At 39.4% G+C, this 26311-nt stretch overlaps 1 protein-coding gene across 24 annotated transcripts in view; it reads right to left on the bottom strand.

Annotated features, from left to right (window-relative positions):
- EPB41L2 (erythrocyte membrane protein band 4.1 like 2) overlaps window positions 1–26311 on the bottom strand; it is a 210822-nt gene that overhangs the window by 117858 nt on the left and 66653 nt on the right. Inside the window, exon 1 of one of the 24 annotated variants that reach the window (XM_069598421.1) lies at window positions 4798–4889. The exons of 22 other annotated variants lie outside the window; for them this stretch is intronic. The gene's annotated coding sequence lies outside the window, so the exon portion shown is untranslated. Of the gene's footprint in view, window positions 1–4797; window positions 4890–26311 lie in introns of those variants that run through there. One more of the 24 variants, XM_069598408.1, reaches the window with a different exon arrangement.

Raw genomic sequence — 26311 nt, forward strand, 5'->3', positions numbered from 1 at the left:
TACTACCATTTGGTGGTTTACAATCCAAAGCAACATGTTTTAACAGAGCCCCTGGTAAGTTTTACCCACTTTCAGGATGTGGGTTACATCAGCATCTTAGCCCCTTCTCTCGAACAAATGTTTTCTGAGGACTGTCATAATCTATGGACCAGACATCAGTAACACAGATGAAAGAAGCCTCTTCTCAGCCTCGTGGGGCACAGAAGTAGCGATATTAGCAATACATATTTAAACCACTCGCCATTAATTCAGAACTTTTGGTAATTTAAATTCAGAAATCACAACCAGTTTGAAAAGCTGACCATGGTTTTCTTTACAACCACCGCTGTCATCTCTTCAGGAAGTCACACATGGGAAATCTTGGTTAAAGACTCATAAAACACAAACAGGTATCATGCTTTTTAAAGAGCGCTTAATTCTCATTCTCAATTGTATTTGCTAGAAACATATTTGCTCTCTAGCAAAATTTAAGTAATTTGAATACAAAGCCTAATAAAATAGCCCTGGTTATAAATTTCTTCAACATCAAAACTCCAAAACAGGGAGTTTAAGGGAGATTGGACACAGGTATATTTATGGCTGAGTCCCTTCGCTCTTCATCTGAATCTATCACAACACTGTTAACAGCCTATACCCAACACAAAATAAAAAGTTTAAGAAAAAACTTCCAAAATAAATTGTCAGCTAGGCTGACCAACCGTCCAATAGGGAAAATAGTGACTGAAGGATGAGCAAAGAGTTAAGAGGAAAAAAAGAAATACAAAGGACCCATGAAATGTATGAACCCGTGAAAAGATGCTTACCACACTCATAGTAAAATAAATACAGGCTAAAATTTTAGCATGGAAAAATCCAAAAGCTTAATCATGTAATCACTGAGCAAGATTATGGGAACAGAGGCCATTCTCAGATAATTGCCAGTAAAAGAGTAAATTGGGACAGATCCAATGGGAGTCAGTTTGCCAACAGCTATCAAAGTTCCAAATGTGTACACATTCTAAACCAGTTACTCTGCTTGTGGAGATGGATCCTACAGATACATCTGAATATGTACAACACTTATGCACTGATGCTTCCCTATAACACTGCTTGTAACAGCAACAGATCGACGTCCACCAATAGGTGACACTATGCGACCTTCATACAACAGCATACTATGCAGCTATAAAGAAAGAGAGGAAGGTTCCCCCCATTACAGAAGTATCTCCCAGTTACACAAGTCCAAAAAGCAAGATTGGGATAGCACATGAGACATGCTGCACCTTATGTGCTCAAAGTAATGTGTGTGGGAGGTGTAAATATGTGAATCCACGTGCACATATCTGCCTATATAAACATAATGAAAACAGCAGTGATTATGGGGAATGGCTGACGATTGAGTAGATGAGGTGCAGAGATGCGGATATGGAGACAAAGACATCACTGAGTGGACGTTTGCAAACTGAAGACTTAAATACTTTTTTAGGAGGACAATACTTAACATTAAAATATCTTATGCATTAAGTGAACCCAGCACAATTGGTCGGCTTTCTTGGAGACAACCTGAATGCCACACTGCCACAAGTGAGGATGTCACCTTGACCTGTCACATAGCTCTGACCTCACACATGAACAGTCTGGGTGCAAAAGCCTTCCAATCTATTCCAGTTCAGCAGTAGCATTAAGACAGCCTAAAATAAAATTGATTTCTTAGCATATGACCTTTAAGATTATCTCTACATTCTCAAAAAGAATGATTTTTCCTAGCCTCTGATTCAGCATACTTTACAAACCCTCATCTTACCCTGCATAGCCTGTTCTTGAAAGCAGGAAAAGCTCAAACACCTAAGCTTCTAGAGCAGCCAGACAGACATCTTTTAAGAAGTACTTCAAGTATTCATTTCATAAAAATAGTAATAGCCCCTAGAGTTCCTTAGGAAACCTTGCCAACTTTTTATCCTTCTCAGAGTGAAGCTAAAACAAAAATCTGTCTTTTGCTAACAAAAATATTGGTGCCTACACAGGTAGGCAAAAAAAAAAAAAATTAGTATTCCTTATTCTCTGCTGGAGGAGTTGGAACAGAGAACTTGGAAATAATTTCTCTGAAAGTTGAGGAAATGTTTTCAAAGGACAGTAAAACAGCATGGGAAGATTCTTATTAAATTCCTAAGCTGGTCACACACAAACATCTCCAATCTTGGTCTGCAGCTTCTTCTTCATTTAGAGGGAAAGGCAGGAATAAAATTGGCTTGAGCAGCATGAGGATGTCGTGTTTCCTGTCCGCACCGCTTCCCCAGCCCGCATCTGCTCCTGTGTTTCCATGAAGGGGGTACTGTTGCGCAAATAAGTAACTGCATGTTCACAGTGCACTGGTAGGCAGCCGGTAGTTTATTGATAACGGTCTTTTGTGATGTTCCTAGCGTTCGGGGAACATTGCTTTGGACCACCATCATTAAACAGAACGTTCTATAGAGAAGAAAAATATACCTACTTGCAGTTTCCTCCAGTGATGTCATAACTAGGCTCCCAACAGCAAAAAACACCACCAAAATTCTCATCTTGTCATAAGAGATATCAGGGAATACACTTCTGAGTCATCCCACAACCACCTTCTGCGAGGGATCCTTACCCAGCCCCAACATAAAACTCACCTGGTATCAAGCAGTCATCTACAACCAGTCTAACATTATTTCTGTGTGAAGTAAACTCTAAATTCTTTAGCTAAAAAATAACAGTGGTTCAGGAGGCTTTTCCCAAATAAGCTAACAACAAATCCACCAAGGTTAGCTGCACAGGATAAATGCACAGGCTGCAGACGCTGCATTTTAATAGGTCATAAGACAAAAGCCTGTCAGACTCAATCAGCTCCCCACACTATGACAAGGCCACCAGGCTGGAGCCTACACTGATCTCGCACTTTCAAATCCTCTTCTCCATAAGCTTTGGAACGCTGTAGTTGACAGGCATAAATACCTAAACCTTGTCAAAAAACGGAATTCACTTTTTCAGTTTTGGTCGTTAGCTCCTCTATCATTTTAAAATATTTACAGCACTGCCAAAGAGTTACGTCAACGCATAGCATGTATTCTTAAAATATGAGACTATAAACGGAATGATTTTTCTAGCTTAGGTAAGCAGATCCCAATGTGAAGGCCAGTCCTCCAGTTGGTTGGCTGAAGGTGCTGTAGACCGTTAGTGTATGGACCCTCCAAAGCGTGATAAAAGCAACTTGCCCCAGGCGGGAAAAGCTGTAATTACAATGGAATTACAGACATGCCATCTGGAATGCTTAGAAACTTTTTCTTTTCCCCAAGTAGTTCTACTCTGAGCATTAGTACATTCAAAACTACTTAGTCAAAGTTTTAAACAACTACTTTTTAGGTCATGCTGGCTAGGGTTAAACTTTCACTTTGGCTAAATATATTTGTTTCTTTGGAGGTAAGATTCTCAAAATGCAACATCTGTAAACATGATTTGGGAGAGGAATCTACTGGAGAATATGCTAGGTATTCCAACCCTTGGAACCCATCAAAAATTTTAAGGCAACAAAATTTCAAAGTTTAAAATTTCCCTTTCCAACTTTCTTTGTGATCCAGCTATGATGTTAAACAACAGGTCATCAATATATCATACAACTTGTACTAGAACACTCCAAAAGAGACAGTCTATAGGGAAGGTGGGGGTCCTATGAATGACTGTCCAGGTCATCAGCATCAATTTCATAGACATTTATTTCCTCACCTGAGGTGTCAATAGTTTGAAGAGACAATTCTTTGCTAAACCTAAAAACAGAAAGCTTAAACTTCACAAGTATATATGCACCACCACCACCACCCCCTCAAACACTCAGTAATTTCCTCAAGGGTCTAAGAACATTCTGGGCAATGTCAACAGTAAAGAAGGAACTTACATTATGTAATCTGGTCATCACAATGGTACTGCTTTTCATTTTGTTAGAAAGAAGCAACGTGACAAGTTTCTTTTCGAAGGAAGGTTGTTAGGCAGGTAAATTATATCAAGAAGAAGCATGAAGAAGACTTTCTGAATTTGGAGGTTTGAATTTGGGCAACATGGTGGGTTTTCACATTTCTTCAATGTGACAACATATTAAATATTCAGTAAAAGAAGTTGACATCTATTATTCAATTAACATTTACTTAGGCCGTGACAGCATTAAAACAATATATAATTCTTGATAGCTCTTAATGACCATTCATCTGTAGATGTCAAAAGTAAAAAGCAAATTCAAACCTCTGCTAGCTGTAATGTTCTTTAATCAAAGGAGTTAATGTTTCATTTTCATGCTAATTGAAATCTATCATCTTTTAACATGCTAAAAAATAACTGTATGCTATTAACCTTACATAGTCCTCATTGTGCCTTAGGCATGATTCATTTTTGTACAGTATATAGTACCACTGAATAAATCAATTGTGAAACAGTAGAAGAAATATCTGAAACCAGCTGGCTTCACTATTCTCATAGGTCAAACCTAAAAAGGCAATTATGGTAAAGATAACTTGATGAACCTCAACATTTGCCTTAGAAAATGCAAACAAATAGTCTAAAAATACATACACATTTTTCACAGGGCTTGGTTCAAATATAACTGAACATATTCCCTTGCCAGATAGTGTACATAATCAGATTCCATCTACTCTGTACTCTCTGTACATGAGTACTGTCCAAATTTTCAGTCTCCTAGATACTGACAGTCCAAAAGGCAAACTTTTTTCAAAAGCAAAAACGAGTATCTACCCCCCAAAGCTAACTGCTACAACAGAAATTCCCTAACACTCCCCACCTCGAAATACATACGCAGTTTTACAGAAGTACATGGAGCCCGCTGTCTGCTGTTCCCTGTCATTAGAAGGCTGTGGAAAGAGGATGGAAATCCAGCTTCCAACTGCTTAATGAGCAAGACGAGCCCCACCCAGGCCGACCCCGCTGGAGAAGGGCATGCTCAGTAGAAAAGCCCAGCGTGGATCCAAGTCACTTCATTCCTCAGCTAGAAAGCCCACATGGGTCAAAGGAAAAGCCATCCTCCTGCTGTCTCTTCTCCCACTAAATGAAGAACACTTTACATAGAGAACAGTTTTAATGGCACAACTGTAATCCTATGATTATAACTGTTTACAATTCTACTACTGCTAGGAAATCTCTCCCTCGTTTTTTGTATCATTTTTACATTGCTTTGAATCTGCACCCCTCAACTTTGTTTTTATTTCTTGCTATTTTAATCCACCCTATAAATAAACACCAAAGGTACATGCATATAACATATAATCTACTCATCTTTCTTGATAAAACTGGTATATATATTTTGATATAGAAAAGCCATTCAAATACACATATATTTCATTTTTATATATTGAAAACAGGACTATTTGGATTGATTTGTAAGAAAATGTGCTTATTCATTCACACTGTATTTAAAGGAAGGCCCGTTTCAATCTAGATTTATAGATGCCATCATATTGTTACAAAGCTGATAAATTCTTGTTTTATTATTATATTGACATCCTAAATTGAGCAATGATGGATACAAAAAGTGAAATCCTACATCCATTTGTCATATGAATACAAATACATATGGAAGCAAGGTAAATTTATAGTCACTAAAGGGAAATACAATTATTCTAAGATTCAGGTCAGAGATCTTTGAAAAACACCAACCTTTCTTAATTTTACATTAGCATCCCCCTACTCCCTTACATTTCCACATTAAATTCTGGTTGGTTTTTCCCATAGTATAGATATTTACATTAACCAGTGAGGACCAAGATAGACTCTGCATCTAGGTATACATATTTACATCTTGACCCTGTTACTAGACCACACTGCTCTCCTACCAAACAGTTCTTAAGTCAATGAGGATTATATGTTCACATTCACCTACAGCAGTCTTTTTTTAAAAAGAATTATTACAAATAAAACATTAGAAAATTAAATGAACAAGATATCACTCATACAAACTAGGAGAAAAAAAATAAGTTTTCCTTTATAGGTACTTAATGAAAATATGTTTCAGTAGCAGCTCTGAAGAGATTAATCTCTGTCAAAATGAACAAACACAAACAAAAAAACTCATTCTATATAATGGAAGTAAACTTCACTATCCACCCACAAAGCTTTCAAAAGGGCAATATGGTGAGTTTTTTAGTAGAGCTTTATTGACTATGCCAAAGCCTTTGACTGTGTGGATCACAATCAACTGTGGAAAATTCTGAAGGAGATGGGAATACCAGACCATCTGACCTGCCTCTTGAAAAACCTGTATGCAGGTCAGGAAGCAACAGATAGAACTAGACATAGAACAACAGACTGGTTCCAAATAGGAAAAGGAGTACATCAAGGCTGTATATTGTCACCCTGCTTATTTAACTTTTATGCAGAGTACATCATGAGAAACACTGGACTGGAAGAAGCACAGGCTGGAATCAAGATTGCCGGGAGAAATACCAATCACCTCAGATACACAGATGACACCACCCTTATGGCAGAAAGTGAAGAGGAACTAAAAAGCCTCTTGATGAAAGTGAAAGAGGAGGGTTAAAAAGTTGGCTTAAAGCTCAACATTCAGAAAACGAAGATCATGGCATTCGGTCCCATCACTTCATGGCAAATAGATGGGCAACAATAGCTGACTTTATTTTTCTGGGCTCCAAAAATCACTGCAGATGGTGATTGCAACCATGAAATTAAAAGACGCTTACTCCTTGGAAAGAAAGTTATGACCAACCCAGACAGCATATTAAAAAGCAGAGACATTACTTTGCCAACAAAGGTCCATCTAGTCAAGGCTATGGTTTTTCCTATGGTCATGTATGGATGTGAGAGTTGGACTATAAAGAAAGCTGACTGCTGAAGAATTGATGCTTTTGAACTGTGGTGTTGGAGAAGACTCTTGAGTCCCTTGGACTGCAAGCAGATCTAGCCAGTCCATCCTAAAGGAGATCAGTCCTGGGTGTTCATTGGAAGGTCTGATGTTGAAGCTGAAACTCCAATACTTTGGCCACCTGATGCAAAGAGCTGATTCATTTGAAAAGACCCTGATGGTGGGAAAGACTGAGGGCAGGAGAAGGGGACGACAGAGGGTGAGATGGTTGGATGACATCACCAACTCAATGCACATGAGTTTGGGTGGGCTCCAGGAGTTGGTGTTGGACAGGGAGGCCAGGCATGCTGCAGCTCATGGGGTCACAAAAAGAGTCGGACACAACTGAGCGACTGAACTGAACTGAACTTAGTAGAGCCAAATTTGTTTAGCCTATCTTTTATTCAGATTGTGTTTTTCGCACACTTGTTAAATGTATTTTTAAAAACACAGAAACGGCAATAGAAACAGCAGAAGGATGGCAAATTTACTTTGGTATACTGACTTAAAAAAAATACTGGCTCCAAACCTTTTTTCTAAAATGTATTGCTCCATAGGGCTTCCCTGGTGGATCAGACAGTAAAGAAGCCACCTACAGTGTAGGAGACCTGGGTTCGATCCCTGGGTTAGGAAAACCCCCTGGAGGAGGTCGTGGCAACCCACTCAAGTATTCTTGCCTGGAGAGTCCCCATGGACAGGGGAACCTGGCAGGCCACGGTCCATGGGGTCGCAAAGAGTCAGACATGACTGAGCAACTAAGCACAGCACTGCTCCACAGAATTCAGAAGTCTCAGGACTACTGAGACTACAGCACTGGATCCAATGAGGCTGACATAGGTAGATCTTTACCATCTGTCCCAGTCAACTCTTGTCACCACTGTGCCTGCCTTACTTCCTAACTCCTCTACTTCCATCAACCGAATTATATCTCCCCAACATCCATATACTGAAGCACTAATCCCCAAAGTGATGGTATTAGGAGGTGGGACCTTTGAGAGAGAATGATTAGATTTAGGTGAGGTCATCAGGGTGGAACCATCATGATGGAATTAGTGGCTTTCTAAAAGGGACACCAGTGAGCTTGCTCATTCTCTCACATTCTCACTCTTGCTCGCTCTCTTACCTTGCTCTGTGAGGACACAGATTAGGCAGCCATCTACAATCTAAGAAGGGAATGTTCACCAAAAACTGACCATGCTGCCACTTGATCTTGGCCTTCTGGTCTCCAGAAGTGTGAGAAAAAAGACTTGCAGTTTAAGTAAACAAGTATACGGTATTTTGTTATGGAAGCCCAAGCTGACTAAGGCATCTACTTTCTTAATCATAGAACCCAATGCCACTGCTCATGCTCCTCTGCTTGCTTCAATCCTGCCCATGAGATATTGGATTCTCATTATTCAAATAAAGGTTAAGAGAATTAAGATAAGAGGTGAGTTTTGTGGCTCTCTGATTTGGAAGAACAAATCATTAAGAGAGCGGATAAAAGGAGAACCCAGAAAACGTAAAAAGTTTCCAAAACTCATATACTCAATAAGTGGTAGAGGTAGAAATTACACCAGTTTAGTCTGCTTCAAAACCAATACTAGTGGCATTGAAGGTATAGTGGACAGCAGCTTCCTTCAAAGCCAACACACTTTTCCACCAATGCTGCATTACCTCAATTTCAACACCCTTGTTTACTAGATGAGTAAACTAAACCCAAAGAAGCGAAGTAACTTATAGATAAGGGTACTCTGTGGGTTCTTGGCAGAGAAGTTACAAACTAGGTCCAGTATCATTTAAATCATTTCCAGTAAGGCTTTAAACACATTAAAATACATAAAATACATATGCTGTATGGTCTCAAATATAAAAAACTGCTCATATAAACGTGTATCTATTGCACCTGTCTTAGGAAGGTCCTAAACAGTCTTGCTTTGACACTGTTATTGTTTCACAAAAAGGGGAAATTAGTTTATCCTCAAAGTACTACTTCAGTATTCAAGGGAGTTGGTTGAGCATAGGGTGGGGGATATTGTTCCTATATTTGTATAGTTAAGTTGATGTATGACCAGTGCATTTTCTTGGCAAAACTCTATTAGTCTTTGCCCTGCTTCGTTCCGCATTCCAAGGCCAAATTTGCCTGTTACTCCAGGTGTTTCTTGACTTCCTACTTTTGCATTCCAGTCCCCTATAATGAAAAGGACATCTTTTTTGGGTGTTAGTTCTAAAAGGTCTTGTAGGTCTTCATAGAACCGTTCCACTTCAGTTTCTTCAGCATTACTGGGTGGGGCATAGACTTGGATAACTGTGATATTGAATGGTTTGCCTTGGAGACGAACAGAGATCATTCTGTCGTTTTGGGGATTGCATCCGAATACTGCATTTCGGACTCTTTTGTTGACCGTGATGGCTACTCCATTTCTTCTGAGGGATTCCTGCCCACAGTAGTAGATATAAAAAGGTCAGTTTTCATTCCAATTCCAAAAAAAAGACAATGCAAAAGAATGCTCAAACTACCGCACAATTGCACTCATCTCACATGCTAGTAAAGTAATGCTCTAAATTCTCCAAGCCAGGCTTCAGCAATACGTGAACCATGAACTTCCTGATGTTCAAGCTGGTTTTAGAAAAGGAAGAGGAACCAGAAATCAAATTGCGAACAACCACTGGATCATGGAAAAAGCAAGAGAGTTCCAGAAAAACATCTATTTCTGCTTTATTGACTATGCCAAAGCCTTTGACTGTGTGGATCAGAATCAACTATGGAAAATTCTTCAAGAGATGGGAACACTATACCACCTAACCTGCCTCTTGAGAAATCTGTATGCAGGTCAGGAAGCAACAGTTAGAACTGGACATGGAACAACAGACTGGTTCCAAATAGGAAAAGGAGTACATCAAGGCTGTATATTGTCACCCTGCTTATTTAACTTCTATGCAGAGTACATCATGAGAAACGCTGGACTGGAAGAAACACAAGCTGGAATCAAGATTGCCAGGAGAAATATCAATAACCTCAGATATGCAGATGACACCACCCTTATGGCAGAAAGTGAAGAGGAGCTTAAAAAGCCTCTTGATGAAAGTGAAAGAAGAGAGCGAAAAAGTTGGCTTAAAGCTCAACATTCAGAAAATGAAGGTCATGGCATCCGGGCCCATCACATCATGGGAACTAGATGGGGAAAAAGTGAAACAGTGGAAACAGTGTCAGACTTTCTTTTGGGGGGCTCCAAAATCACTGCAGATGGTGACTGCAGCCATGAAATTAAAAGACACTTACTCCTTGGAAGAAAAGTTATGACCAACCTAGATAGTATATTCAACAGCAGAGACATTATTTTGCTGACTAAGGTTCATCTAGCCAAGGCTATGGTTTTTGCTGTGGTCATGTATGGATGTGAGAGTTGGACTGTGAAGAAGGCTGAGTGCTGAAGAATTGATGCTTTTGAACTGTGGTGTTGGAGAAGACTCTTGAGAGTCCCTTGGACTGCAAGGAGATCCAACCATTCCATTCTGAAGGAGATCAGCCCTGGGATTTCTTTGAAGGGTATGATGCTAAAGCTGAAGCTCTAGCACTTTGGCCACCTCATGTGAAGAGCTGACTCATTTAGAAAAGACTCTGATGCTGGGAGGGATTGGGGGCAGGAGAAGAAGAGGACGACAGAGGATGAGATGGCTGGATGGCATCACGGACTCAATGGACATGAGTCTGAGTGAACTCCAGGAGATGATGATGGACAGGGAGGCCTGGCGTGCTGCGATTCATGGGGTCGCAAAGAGTCGGACACGACTGAGCAACTGAACTGCACTGAACTGAAGTTGATGTATAAATAAAATTAAACCCAGTAAAATGATTTCTTGACTTGTACAAAATGTCCTATTTCCTGACTTTGAGGAAAAGGAATATAACTGAATAGGATGCAAGGATGCAGCAACCTGATGGTGACTCAAAGCTCCAAGACCATACAGGACACAAACTCTGTGCAGAAAATAAAGTTCTCAGTGTCACAGAAAGACAGTGAGCAGAAGAGTTCCTTTCAGTCTCCCCTCTCCCCATTATTCATCTAGCCTCCATTGGAGAAGCATATATCATCTGTCAAACCAGAAAAAAATCAAGTACGATTTTCTAGCATAACCCTAAAATAACCTAAAAAGTATTCAAAAAAATAAAAAATAACCCCTCTGTTTTTGAACTTTACTGATTTCACAGAGAATCCAACTTTGCTATATACCAATCATCATGCAAGACTATCCTTCCTGAACAAAACATGGAGAAAGTTTTATGATTCTCTCAATCTGGATGAATTTCAACTTGTCTATAAAATCTTCTAACAGTCCACATTTCATAGGATCATTGCCATTTGATGTCGACAAAAAGAAAACAAACAAACAAAAAACAAAACAAAACAACTACTACACTAGTTCCACAGCCTCTGGCTAAGTTATCTTTTGACCACACACCACAGTTTAACTTTTCTCAGGCGCTGAACCCATAATAATTTACACAACTGCACATAAGTCACTTACAAAGTTTCTTTCCTACCATGGTTTGTAAAACGTAACATTAGAAAGTACTACAGATTTATGAGACTCTGGGCAAGAAAAATTCCATATGACCCCAGATTTTTACAGGGGGTTTGGAGAGAGAGAGCAGGAGCCGGTACAGGAGGGAAGCAAAAGAATAAAGGGATGGCAGTTGGGACTCTCTAAACAAAAAGTTAAATGTTCTGAAACCATCTAAGAAGTGTTAGGACAAAGCAGTAACAAATGCTCACCCACTCCCCTTTTTTTTTAAACTTCAAAAGTCAAAAGCATCATTATCAGAATTACACATTCAGACCAGTACAGTAATTCAGCATTTACTTTAAAATGTATTACTTTCATTTCACTTACATCTGTGAAAACTTTGCTGAGATCCACCTCTGCCCCAGACACTGGTCTAAGCCCTCAGGACTGGAAAGTTCTTCCCCATACCAGTCCTCAGGGATTTCACAGTCTAGCAGGGAAGACAGATGCATAAACAAATACTTATACCACATGGGACAAGGACTGTAACAGGTACAGTCAGGACACAGCCAAGTGGACAAGTTCCTTGGGGAGGACAAGGAAGGCATCATAGGCTTACAATGTTTACGCTCATTCCTCTGTCATTTGAGATGAACAAATGATTCTGCTAATATTGTGGTAATGACTCTCCTTCCCTTACAGATTAAAAAAAAAATTATCACAAAGCCCATCACATACAAAGCAGAAACAAAGATCTTGCTAGCATCTGGGCAATACCATCCACATGACCAAGCAAAATGGGATTCTTATAAAACAAGTATAGAATCAGAAGGGATCCCAGCTCTTATGTACCTCCTGTCCTTGCCTTTCACAGACGGGGAAACCCAGAAGTTAGGTCACTTGTCAAGTTACACAGTAAATCAGGAGTAGAACCCAGGCTGGATGTCAGATTCTGCCTAATAACTCTATTTGCCTTTCCCCACTGCAGACTGTATTGCCTGGATGTGAGGGTAAGGACCGAGACACTCTTGAGAAGATATCCAGCAACAGAGACCTTTTATGGCTGTCCAAGGGCCAGAAGAAACAAAGATCCCTGATGCTAGGCATCCAGCTGACCCCCCAAAAGCTCCCCAACTCTGCCCTATCCTCTGGATCCAAGAAAAACCCTACACCTTCCTGCTCGCCCAAAAAGTACATTTCCAAAATAAAGAAATCATTGTCAAGAAATGATCTAATCTCCCCAATCTGCAGTAACATTAAATTCACACGCGAACAGTCTGGACATTACTCCATGTGTCACTTAACTAAGTCTGTAAAACGAAGGTACCAGCAGATTAACTACCTATATAATGGGATTCTTGTGGGCATCACAGGAGAACCTACACGAGAGCTACTAGTCAAGTGCAAAATGTTACATGAATGCAAATGACTATTAAACACACAATTTCAACCATCAAAACAATCACCTAGGCTTTCTCCTCAAAATGGTTGAATATACCATTACACTTATTCTTAAGTCAAACATTAACCTACAGTAATCTACCACCATTTATTTTTTCCTCAACTTGTAGACAGAAAACTGCTCCCCTACCCTAAGCTACCCTCCATAGTTTCCCTTCTTTTCTTTCTTTCCCTTTAAAACAAGCACTACCATTTCCAAGACCCCTACTAGAACCACATAAACAGGAAACCTGCCAACATAAGGCTCTTGTCAAAAAACATGTTGTAGAAAGTTCACCACAGCAGACAAGCCACAGAAATGTTAAGGTGCATGCAACGTACAGTGCCCGGCTACTTGTCAGGCTCTGGGGACATAGAACCCCATCTGGGGTCCTCTCCTCATTTCGCTTGCATCACTATCTTCCTTTAGCCTGCCATCTGCATGGTTTGGGCACTTGTTTGAGGATCCAGTGTACTTCCAACCCTCCACATCTTTATTACCTCCATATTTTGAAACTGTCACTCCACTCACTTCTTTCTTTCATTTCTACAGAAACTTATCTCTCCAAATTTGAATTATGAAAGAAAACCCTAAGCACAAGTACTAATACATTCTCAATCCATAGCCCCTCCCCACCTGAAACAATAAATATCCAACATTAAGCTAGAGTGGGGCCTTCCCTGATAGCTCAGTTGGTAAAGAATCTGCCTGCAATGCAGGAGACCCCATTTCAATTCCTGGATCGGGAAGATCCACTGGAGAAGGGATAGGCTACCCACTCCACTATTCTTGGGCTTCCCTTGTGGCTCAGCTGATGAAGAATTCGTTTGCAACACGGGAGACCTGGGTTCTATCCCTGGGTTGGGAAGATCCCCTGGAGAAGGGAAAGTATACCCACTCCAGTATTCTGGCCTGGAGAATTCCATGGACTATAGCCCATGAGGTTGCAGAGAGTCGGACACAACTGAGTGACTTTCACAAGCTAGAGGACTCACTATTATCTGTATCTATGAGATCCTGAATTCCATAATTTTAGGCTTTGCTAAGATCCATTCATTCAACGAGGAACTACCCTTTTTGTCTACTGATAGCTGTTCAGGTTACACACCTGTATAAAACTTGGCTCCAGCAGTGCAAGAGAAGAGTATTTAAATAAATACACTACAAAGAGAACAGAGCTAAAATATAGGCATAAACATTTCAACAGTAACTGACTTGATATGGGAAGAATGCTTCCCAAGGTGACGCTGACGCTGACCTTGAAGGAGAAGGAGGGCTGATTGTAAGCGGGTTAAAGCACACTCCTCACCGTGGGAATAGAGAGTGAAGAAACAGAATCACCAGAGATAAAAGCATTGCTGAGAACAGCGAGTCCACACCTCATCTGCCCAGAATACAGGGTGGGGAATGGAGGAAATGGGACAAGGGAGGTAGTAGCCCAATAATGAGTGATGAGTACGCTAAGCTCAGATGTTTCAACTCTGTCCTGAAGGCAATGAAAAGTAAGATTCATTTTGCATTTCGGGAGGATGGCTTCGGCACTCACGTGATAACAAATGCCACAGTAAAAGGAAACTAGTTAAGCAGAGGCTCCGATGATCCAGAAAATAGCATCAAAAAATGACACGGAGGCAACAGGGAAGCAAATGAAGAGATAAAGTCAGTAAATATTTAGTAGTTAAAATGGACAGGATTTGATAAAAGAATTGAGCAGTGGGAGTCAGGGAGAACAAAGTTTCCAGGTTCTTGGCAGTCAAAGGTCAGACTGCGGGAACATGAACCTAGAGATAGATTTCCAAAAAGAATATGAAAGACGGATGAAAGAAGCCCAAGCTTCCACTTTTAACACATTTGGACTAAGTGACTGTGTAACATCTGGGTGGAAAATCAGGCCAGCTGGAGATATGTGTCTGAACCACAAAGCCTAGGTTTCCATGCTAAGATTTGGAACTGCTTGGTCAATCAGCGTAATTTGAAGCTATAGAAGAGATGAAACCCAAGGCAAGACAGAAGTCAAAAAAACAAAAATGCTCGTAGTAAATAACCAGGCAGGGAGCAAAGAACCTATGAAGGAGGGTGGGAAGGATCAGAATAAGATAAAGACATCTAACCAAGCAAGTGCTGCCCCAAGAGAAGAGCTGGGCTGGGAGCAATGGACAACAGGCGAAGGGCAGAGTGCTTCTAGTACCAAATAAGGCTTTGCAGGCATCATGAAAGACTGCTGATAACCTCAAAGAGCAAGTCCAGTGGACAGTAGCAGAAAAAGACAATTGGCTAACGGAAAAATGCTAAAGAGGGGGAGTATGAAAAAGGGGTAAACTAATCTCTGAAATTTAGTGCCAGAGAAGAGTCTGGAACAAGTGATAGCAATAACAACAAGAGGTATGGCTGCGAGGCAATCTACCTATACAGGAGATGTTTGGGTTATTTTATTTGGTGCAGGCTTTTGGTGGGAAAGACAAAGTAGGGAGAGGCTCAAGATACGAAAGAGAGAAAGGAAAATGAATGCCAGGAAGTCCAGAAGAGAGAAATGCATCTAATCTGGGACGGCACGAGGGACATGTCTAGCCCAGGGACCAAAGAGAAGGGAACTGGAAACATGCGTGGACTAGAAGAAGAAGTGGTGTAAGGAAAATGAAACCAGAGAGGAAATATGGTCCATCTCCTAGAATACAGTCAATGATAATCCTCTCAGCATTCATGTTAACACAGGATTCAAAATGGGTTAAACGTAACAATTCTCAATATGGAAAAATTATTGGTATTTTAAGTTTTTCAAAATTGGGGATGCCCTGCATAATCTTCTACCTTAACTAATTTGTAAATCAGTACCTATTAAATTATCAAGAATATCATAAAATGAGTGCCAGCTTCATATCACTATAGATGCCCAGAAAGAGAAGCTAAAAAATAAGTCACTGAAATTGCAAGGCTTGGAGGAGGGTATTTTGTTTTGCTTTAATCACAGCGTGTGCCAAGGGCTTGGTTAAATGTATTTACAAGATACAATAGCCGTAACTGTGATTCCTGTTCTCAAACTGTGAAGCCTGTGTCTCAATAAAATACCAGTTTAAAAGACAAGACAATAAAGACCACGGTCACCACCAGAACCCCATAAGAATATGTGAAAGGTTATAAAACAAAACTCCTTTTATAGAGTTGAATCCTTTCCAGGGTGGGCCTTTAAGACATTCTGACAGTACACACAAATACTATCTCTGGAACAAAACCAAAAAGGCACAGCTGCGAGACATCTTCCACTGAAGTTGTAACTGACTCAATGGCAGTCCTTCCTTTGAGCAAGAGAGTCTATAAAAACCAGAAGCAGAGCTATTTTCCCCTACAAACTGCTGAGTGGAATCACTTTCTCCTGACCCAAACTGCAGCTTTATTAAAAAGCTAAAATAGACAGCATGGCCAGTATAACTCCATAATAAATTTGTAAAAGAAAACATACCTAAAACTTGAAAAAAGTATATATACATAGATATATACACACACACATATATATGCTTTTCTTAATGAAAAACATATCTGTATGTAAATATACGAATGTATTTATAAATACAAAATATATTTATATGACATATAAATATATTTATGACATATAAATATTTGTAAATATAAAATATAATATTTATATGACATATAAATATATTTATAAATATAAAATATAAATATATTTATATGAAATATAAATATATAAATACAAAATACATTATACTTACATGAAATAAAAATATTTATAAATACAAAATATATTTACATGAAATACAAAATATATTTGTGTTTATATATGAAATATATAAATATATATATATGTGCATGTTTTTCATTAAGAAAAACCCCCAGCTAAACTGAAACTATAATACATGGATATACACATTTTTTAAATTACAGTCCATCACCATCACAAACAGGAAATTTGGATTTGCCTTAACAGAAATTTTTCCCCAAATGCCTTAATAGAAATTTTTCCCCAAACCTCTAAGGATTAGTACTAACCAAAAATATTTAGATGATTATTAGTGTTAATATCCTCAATACTGACTTGAACTTTTGATACCTAGATATTTGTGACTGAAAAGGAAAAAAAATGTCAAAAGACATTTTGAAATCAATTAGATATAACTCCAACATATGAAAAACAATTTAAGTAGCCAAATCAATACTTTATTCGTGATGTTTTCCAAGCTGGAGTTTTACTGTTTCTATAGCAATATCAACAAAATACTCATACACATACTTCTGCACCCAAGATGAAAACCAGTAACCACTTCTCTAGTTTGTTCTTACTACAGCTTCCAACCAAAAAAATTAAAAAAAAAAAAATCAGCCTTCCTAAACTTCACTCCAGAAACTTCAAAACCTAAGGTTTTAAATAAATAACAGTTGCAGTTAACCATAAATGTCAAATATTCTCAAATTCTTCAGAAGGGAGGTTAATGACAATTTTGGTACTTCTTTGACAATAACTCATTCGGAACAACAACAACAAAGATGAGAACGGAACAAATTGCTAACAAATGACTTACTTGGAAAATTATTTAAATTCTAGAGAAATAAAACACCAAAACTGTGCCAAGATGTACAGCAAGAGTTCAATATTCTAAAGCCAAGACATTAGCAACTTTCTGTGTCAGATATACTTTCAAAATCTCTTTTGTTGGAATTGTTTTGAAAGAACAAAATACTTTACTAGGATTAATAGGCTTGCCTATTTTGTGAGCAAGCTCTCTGCCTTATTCTTTACAAACATCCCTATTTATGTCTCAAAACATCTCTGCACGGTAAGTATTATCAAGCTCATTTAATGAGTAAATAAGGCTCAGAGAAATGAATTAACTTGCCTTAAAAAGCATGGAATGCAAAATACTAAAGTGGTTAACTGTCAATCTTGGAACCAGACAAACCTGAACCTGGATCCTGGCTTAACCTCCAACAACTATGTATGAGACAGATGTCTGAGGTTTGAAACTAATTCTATTTTATTTGAAACACGTTCTTTACATTTTACCACTTGCTTATGCAAATTCCCAGCTATACGTCACCACATGCCAAAACGCAGTCTTCACATAAACAGTCACTACCTATGCCTCACATTGCACATGGACTTCAGACACTGGGACTTACTGTAAATACATGTTATACTCTAATACATGTCTAGCGTTTAGGATTCCTGGTTTTCACCCAGACGGCCCGGGTTTGACTCCTGGTGTGGGGAAGGAGATTCTTTGGGCTTCCCTAGTGGCTCAGCTGGTAAAGAATCTACCCGCATTGTAGGAGATCTGGGTTTGATCCCTGGGTTGGGAAGTTCCCCTGGAGAAGGGAAAGGCTACCCACTCCTCCAGTATTCTAGCCTGGAGAATTCCAAAATGTGAAGTCAAGTGGGCCTTAGAAAGCATCACTACGAACAAAGCTAGTGGAGGTGATGGAATTCCAATTGAGCTGTTTCAAATCCTGAAAGATGATGCTGTGAAAGTGCCGCATTCAATATGCCATAAAATTTGGAAAGCTCAGCAGTGGCCACAGGACAGGAAAAGGTCAGTTTTCATTCCAATTCCAAAGAAAGGCAACGCAAAAGAATGCTCAAACTACCGCACAATTGCACTCATCTCACATGCTAGTAAAGTAACGCTCTAAATTCTCCAAGCCAGGCTTCAGCTATACGTGAACCATGAACTCCCTGATGTTCAAGCTGGTTTTAGAAAAGGCAGAGGAACCAGAGATCAAATTGCCAACAACCGCTGGATCATGGAAAAAGCAAGAGAGTTCAAAAAAAACATCTATTTCTGCTTTCTGACTATGCCAAAGCCTTTGACTGTGTGGATCACAATCAACTGTGGAAAATTCTGAAAGAGATGGGAATACCAGACCACCTGACCTGCCTCTTGAGAAATCTGTATGCAGGTCAGGAAGCACCAGTTAGAACTGGACATGGAACAACAGACTGGTTCCAAATAGGAAAAGGAGTACATCAAGGCTGTATATTGTCACCCTGCTTATTTAACTTCTATGCAGAGTACATCATGAGAAACGCTGGACTGGAAGAAACACAAGCTGGAATCAAGATTGCCGGGAGAAATATCAATAACCTCAGATATGCAGATGACACCACCCTTATGGCAGAAAGTGAAGAGGAACTCAAAAGCCTCTTGATGAAAGTGAAAGAGGAGAGCGAAAAAGTTGGCTTAAAGCTCAACATTCAGAAAATGAAGATCATGGCATCCGGTCCCATCACTTCATGGGAAATAGATGGGGAAACAGTGGAAACGGTGTCAGACTTTATTTTTTTGGGATCCAAAATCACTGCAGATGGTGACTGCAGCCATGAAATTAAAAGACGTTTACTCCTTGGAAGAAAAGTTATGACCAACCTAGACAGTATATTCAAAAGCAGAGACATTACTTTGCCAACTAAGGTCCGTCTCGTCAAGGCTATGGTTTTTCCTATGGTCATGTATGGATGTGAGAGTTGGACTGTGAAGAAGGCTTAGTGCCGAAGAATTGATGCGTTTGAACTGTGGTGTTGGAGAAGACTCTTGAGAGTCCCTTGGACTGCAAGGAAATCCAACCAGTCCATTCTGAAGGAGATCAACCCTGGGATTTCTTTGGAAGGAATAATGCTAAAGCTGAAACTCTAGTACTTTGGCCACCTCATGAGAAGAGTTGACTCATTGGAAAAAACTCTGATGCTAGGAGGGATTGGGGGCAGGAGGAGAAAGGGACGACCGAGGATGAGACGGCTGGATGGCATCACTGACTCGATGGATGTGAGTCTGAGTGAACTCAGGGAGATGGTGATGAACAGGGAGGCCTGGCGTGCTGCGATTCATGGGGTCACAAAGAGTCGGACACGACTCAGCGACTGAACTGAACTGTATAGTCCATGGGGTCGCAAAGAGTTGGACACAACTGAGCGACTTTCAGTTCACTCTAATACATGTTCTCAACAAATATTTTTTTTAGAAATACATAAAGTGAAAAGTGAAAGTGAAGTTGCTCAGTTGTATCCAACTCTTTGGGACCCCATGGACTGTAGCCTATCAGGCTCCTCTGTCCATGGGATTTTCCAGACAAGAGTGCTGGAGTGGACTGCCATTTCCTTCTCCAGGGGATCTTCCTGACCCAGGAATTGAACCTGGGTCTCCCACATTGCAGACGCTTTACTGTCTGAGCCACCAGGGAAGCCCAGAAATAACATAAGGAAAACTTCAAAGAACAAGTAAAAAGTCTTGATCTTTTTAATTTCCAAACATACATGTATATTTCAACAGATCCTTACCCATGTTAATGGCTAGGTCATGGGCTTCCCAGGTGGCTCAGTAGTAAAGAATCTGCCTGCAAAGCAGGAGACATAAGTTTGGTCCCTGGGTTGGAAAGACCCCCTGGAGGAGGAAATGGCAACCCACTCCAGTATTCTTGCCTGGGAAATTCCATGGAACAGAGGAGCCTGGTGGGCTACAGTCCATGGGGTCACAAAAGTGTTGGAAATGACTTAGTGACTAAACAACAACAAAAATACCACATCGTGCCTTTCTTCAAAACACTAGGAACCATTTGAGAAGACCAGGGAAGTGCAAATAAAAAGCCATCCATATAAACTTGTGAAAGGTGAAAGTTTAGTTGCTCAGTCGCGTCCAACTCTTTGCGACCCCATGGACTGTTGGCTACCAGGCTCCTCCATCCATGGGATTTTCCAGGCAAGAGTTCTGGAGTGGGTTGCCATCTCCTTCTCCAGAGGATCTTCCCAACCTAGGGATCAAACCCACGTCTCCCACATTGTAGGCAGACGCTTTACTGTCTGAGCCACCAGGAAGTCCTATAAACTTATGAGTTAACTATAAATGCATAAAATAAAGTGTATACCTACTGACACTACAAACACATATACAAGATTTCCCAAAATAGTTTTGATTTCAAACATTCCATCCTACTCTTTGCGTGAGCAAACTTACACATAATTCCAGATCACACATTACAATTTTTTAAGTGAGACGACAATCATCTGATGTAGGCATTTGGGACTAAGATAATTGCAGGCTAGAGTAGTAAGCAGAAGAAATTTGAACAGAACTTTGCAAGAAAGGATACATTGTTATTGGTGGGAAAGAGGGACAGTGATATTCAAGACAAACAGGAACAGTCTTTGGGCAGACTGAAGCAGCAAGATGCACAAGATGGTTTGGACGTCTGGCAAAGCAGGAAGCAGTGAGCAGGACAGTGGGCTGACCACTATCGCTGGATCAGTCACATACAAAGATAAGTCAGAAGCAATGCTGAAAAATGATAGCTGGAAAGAGTGTTGAGAGCTTTGAAGATGAAAAGGCCTCTGGGCTAAAAAAGATAGATCACCTTGCCTAAAGTTTTATGTTGGTGGGTTTTTTTTCCTGCAGAGTAAGGGTGCTAACAGCTTGTTGTTGTTGTTGTTTTTTAAATAACATACAAAATACCCACTTTAACCATAAAATTCAATGTTTTTTAGGGTTGCCAGTTGTGTAACCATTACCACAAACAATTTTAGAACATTTCATCAACTCAAAAATAAATCCCAAACATCCCAACTCATTCTACGAGGTCTGAAACCAAAGCCAAACAAAGATGTCACAAAAAAGGAAACTATAACCAATACCCCTAATTGAGGCAAAAGTCCTCAATAAAATATTAGCAAACCAAATCCAGCAAGGTATTAAAAAGATCTTATACCATGATCAAGTGTAATTTACTCTAGGAATATAAGGATGATTCCAAAAGTGAAATTCAATCAATATAATTATATTAATAGAAGAAAAATACATGATCATCTCAATAGAAAGATAAAGAATTTGACAAAATGCGACACCTTTTCAAGATAAACTAAAAATAATAAAAATAGAAGGAAATTTCCTCAACATGCAAAGAGCATCTGCAAAAGAGCATCTAACATCATACTAAATGACAAAGACTGAAAGCTTTCCCCCTAAGATCAGGAACAAGACAAGATGCCCCCTCTCACAACCTCTTATCATTCTATTCAATGTTGTGCTTAAGTTCAAGCCAGGGCAATTAAGAAAGAAAAATAAAAAGCACGCAAATAAGAAAGGGAGAAGTAAACTTCTCTACTTGCAGATGACATAATTGTAATAAATAAAAATCCTTTAAAATACATTTAAAAAGCTAATAGAGGGGTTCAGGAAAGTTGCAGGGTATAAAATGAATATGCAAACAGTTCTATTTCTATACATAAGCAATAAACACTCCAAAATAATAATAATATCTCACTTAGCATCAAAAAGAGTAAAATATATAGGGTAAATTTAGACAAGGAAGTATAAGGCTTGTACACTGAAAAGTATGTAACACTAGTCAAAAAAAATCAAAGGCTTAAGTAAATCCATGTTTATGGATTCAAACACTTAATATTGTAAAGAGCCCATTAACCATCAAACAGCTGTGATAACACAGACGTGATAACACAGACATAGAGAACAGACTTATGGACATGGGGTAGGGGGAGGAAGAAGAGGGTGAGAGCTATGGAGAGAAGAACACGGAAACTTACATGACCATATATAAAATAGACAGCCAATGGGAATTTGCTGTCTGACTCAGGGAACTCAAACAGGGGCTCTGTATCAACCGAGAGGGGTGGGAGGGGAAGGGAGATGGGAGGGAGGCTCAAGGGGGGGGACATACGTATACCTATATGACTGATTCATGCTGACATTGACAGAAACCAACAAAATTCTGTAAAGCAATTATCCTTCAATTAAAAAACAATGTTTTTAAAAAAAGAGACAAGTAAAGAATCAATTGGAGCGAGGTATATCTGACAGGGAGGAAAAGGCCCAGTGAAAAGAAGAACACAGAAGAAAAGATATCCAGAGGAAGTTATATCTAAATTGAGACCTGAGAGTAGCAACATGTACAAAGTCTAGACACGGCAGAAAACCTGATATATGAGCTAAATTCAGAGAGGCAACCTGACATCTGAAACTCAATAAGGAAGTTAAAGTCCAAAACAGCAAGCATAAAAGTGATGTTACAAAGTCGGAGGCGCTTCTGAAAAGTAAAGTGGTACCATGAAAGGATTTTAAGCTTAAAACTAAAAGACTTTAAAACTACAATTCTGACTATAATATGAAGAACAAAAATTTTTTAAACTGTGGGGGGAGGGGTGACAGGAAAACCAGACAGAACATTACATATCTATTACATAGACATTACATATCTAAGAAATGCTGCTGCTGCTGCTGTGAAGTCGCTTCAGTCGTGCCCAACCCTGTGAGACCCCATAGACAGCAGCCCACCAGGCTCCCCATCCCTGGGATTCTCCAGGCAAGAACACTGGAGTGAGTTGCCATTTCCTTCTCCAATGCATGAAAGTGAAAAGTGAAAGTGAAGTCGCTCAGTCGTGTCCGATTCTTCACAACCCCATGGACTGCAGCCTACCAGGCTCCTCCATCCATGGGATTCTCCAGGCAAGAGTATTGGAGTGGGGTGCCATTTGCCATTTCTTTCTCCATCTAAGAAATGATAGCTGCATTAATGTTTAAAAAATAAAATATTAGCAAACAGGTAGTCAGTCTCTGCTTCCTCACTGACAAAGAGAATTTTGCCATTGTAGCTTCAATTTTAAAAGCAACTTGACTGATTTATTGTGGAATGGGCTGAGTTACTAAAGAATAGACCCATAAAGAACACAGGTGAGACTCAAACTGAAACTGAGAAAGTTGATGTTCATAGTTTGGGAGGAGACTGGTTGAAAGGAAAGAGCATGAAAGCTGTTTTTAAACTGTCATGAGGAAAAGTAAGAAAAATTCATAAAGATACAGAGAATTTTTAAGTTTTGCCATTATTATAAAACCACATTCTGGTTTTTCAAGAGACCAGAGTAAAAACATAAGTGGTTTGTCAATTCTTTGTCAATTAAGACTTGTATTTCTTTGACTACCAAAGTTGAAACTGAACCCCAAAAGAGCTCAGCTTTGTGCAGGTTATAGTATCTGACTAGAGAAGTTATCAGTGGAAGGAATGGATAAATTCAAGTAATATTCAATTGGTAGAATGATAAGAATTTGGTAACACATAGAGTTAAGAGAGAAAGATAAAGAACAATTAATTGGGCAGCAAAGTCAGTCACTGAAATAGTTATAAAAGGAGGAACAGAGGGTTTGGAGACAAATTTAATGAGTTAAATTAGGTAACAAAGTTACCTAATGAGTTAAATTAGGTAATAAAAAAAAGAAAAAACAGAGCAAAACAAAAAAAACAAGGTATAGATGAATAAGCCAACAGTAAAGATAGAATGGCCTCAAAGAAAAATAACTCAATCCAGAGGAAGACAGAAAAACAAAGGGGAAAAAAAGAAAAAGAAAGAACAGATGGAACAAACAGAAAACAAAGAACAAAATGGTGCCCAGCAACAATTAATTAAATGTAAATGGCCTAAATGTACCAACTAAAAGAGAGATTGCCAGAGTAGGTAAATAATCCATTTCTAAATAAGTCATATACAAAAAAAATCTACTTTAAATATTAGGAATGGGAACAAGAAACGGCATGAAGAAGCAAACTGTGCTTTGTACAGAATCAATCATGATGGAAAATCAAAGAGATGGCCCTAGACAGCAGAAATGAGGTGTTTTATTTACTATAAGATTGAGGTGGGGAAAGGTCTAGAAAAAGAACTCATAATATTATAAATAACTGTGGTCTCTATACTATGTTAGGGTATAAGGAAGTGTCCTGAAGGTGCTTAAAATCTAATTATGTAAGCAAATTTTTGTTACTAAACTGTATAATCTTGGTTCAAAGTCCATGACATGGAACCACCAGAGGCTTTCAAACTAAAATACATCAATTTTAAGCCTGTGATACTTACTTGCTACTCTTATTTCCACCTTCCCTTTTTATTAGCTAACCTAGTAGAACGCGCACCACCATAACTGTGTCTTCTTCCACACCAACACAAACCACGAAGGCAGTCATATGGTAGGCAGGGGGGCTGCAGTTAAAGAAATTTGTGTACTATACCAAGTATTGTCACCAAATGCCAAACCTACAACACAGCACATTAAAAAGCAGAGACATTAGTGTGCCGACAAAGGACCGTATAGTCAAAGCTATGATTTTTCCAGCAGTCATGTATGGATGTGAGAGTTGGACCATAAAGAAAGCTGAGTGCCAAAGAACTGATGTTTTGCAACTGTGGCATTGGAAAAGACTATTGAGAGTCCCCTGGACTGCAAGGAGATCAAACCAGTCAATCCTAAAGGAAATCAGTCCTGAATATTCATTGGAAAGACTGATGCTAAAGCTGAGGCTTTAGCATACTTTGGCCACCTAATGCAAAGAACTGACTCATTGGAAAAGACCCTGATGCTGAGAAAGATTGAAGGCAGGAGGAGAAGGGGATGACACAGAACAAGATGATTGGATGGCATCACCAACTCAATGGACAGGAGTCTGAGTAGGCTCTGGGAGTTGGTGATGGACAGGGAAGCCTGCAGGACTGTGCTGCAGTCCATGGGGTCACAAAGATTTGGATGTAACTCAGCAACTGAACTGACTGACTGACACCAAATATGTATTTACAGGGGCCTTACAGTTTACAAAGCCTTTACTGCTTCCCAATTACACTCATATTTAAATTTAAGCTAAGAGACTTTTGATGCATCTAATTTATATTTTGTATAATAGAAAGCTCTTATTATTGCATACCCACATTCTATTTTGCTAGGCTTCAAAAATCTAATGCTATAGTAGTATTTTTATTCTTTGCCTCCCAAAACACCTACATTATTTAAAACAGCAATGTCCAAAGTTATTTGAACTTCACCACATATACAAACTGCAGCCATGAAATTAAAGGATGCTTACTCCTTGGAAGGAAAGCTTTGACCAACCTAAACAGCATATTAAAAAGCAGAGACATTACTTTGCCAACAAAGGTCCTCTAGTCAAGGCTATGGTTTTTCTAGTAGTCATGTATGGATGTGAGAGTTGGACTATAAAGAAAGCTGAGGGCCGAAGAATTGATGCTTTTGAACTGTGGTGTTGGAGAAGACTCTTGAGAGTCCCCTGGATTGCAAGGAGATCCAACCAGTCCATCCTAAAGGAGATCAGTCCTGGGTGTTCATTGGAAGGACTGATGTTGAAGCTGAAACTCCAATACTTTGGCCACCTCATGCGAAGAACTGACTGAAGAGTCAGAATAATCAGAAGCATTAGAAGAACCTGATGCTGGGAAAGATTGAAGGCGGGAGGAAAAGAGGACAACAGAGGATGAGATGGTTGGATGGCATCACCAACTCAATGGACATGAGTTTGGGTAAACTCCAGGAGTTGGTGATAGACAGGGAGGCCTGGCATGCTACAGTCCATGGGGTCGCAAAGAGTCAGACATGACTGAGTGACTGAACTGAACTGAACATATATACTTCTTTCTACCAAGTTCTAAGAAGCAAAATTACAGCCAAAAATTCTCAATGAACATTTTGAGGTGTGCTAACTACAAGGAAGGATGGGAACAATATGAATACCTA

This window comes from Ovis canadensis, chromosome 8 (assembly GCF_042477335.2).
Source record: "Ovis canadensis isolate MfBH-ARS-UI-01 breed Bighorn chromosome 8, ARS-UI_OviCan_v2, whole genome shotgun sequence".
NCBI classification, from domain to species: domain Eukaryota; kingdom Metazoa; phylum Chordata; class Mammalia; order Artiodactyla; family Bovidae; genus Ovis; species Ovis canadensis.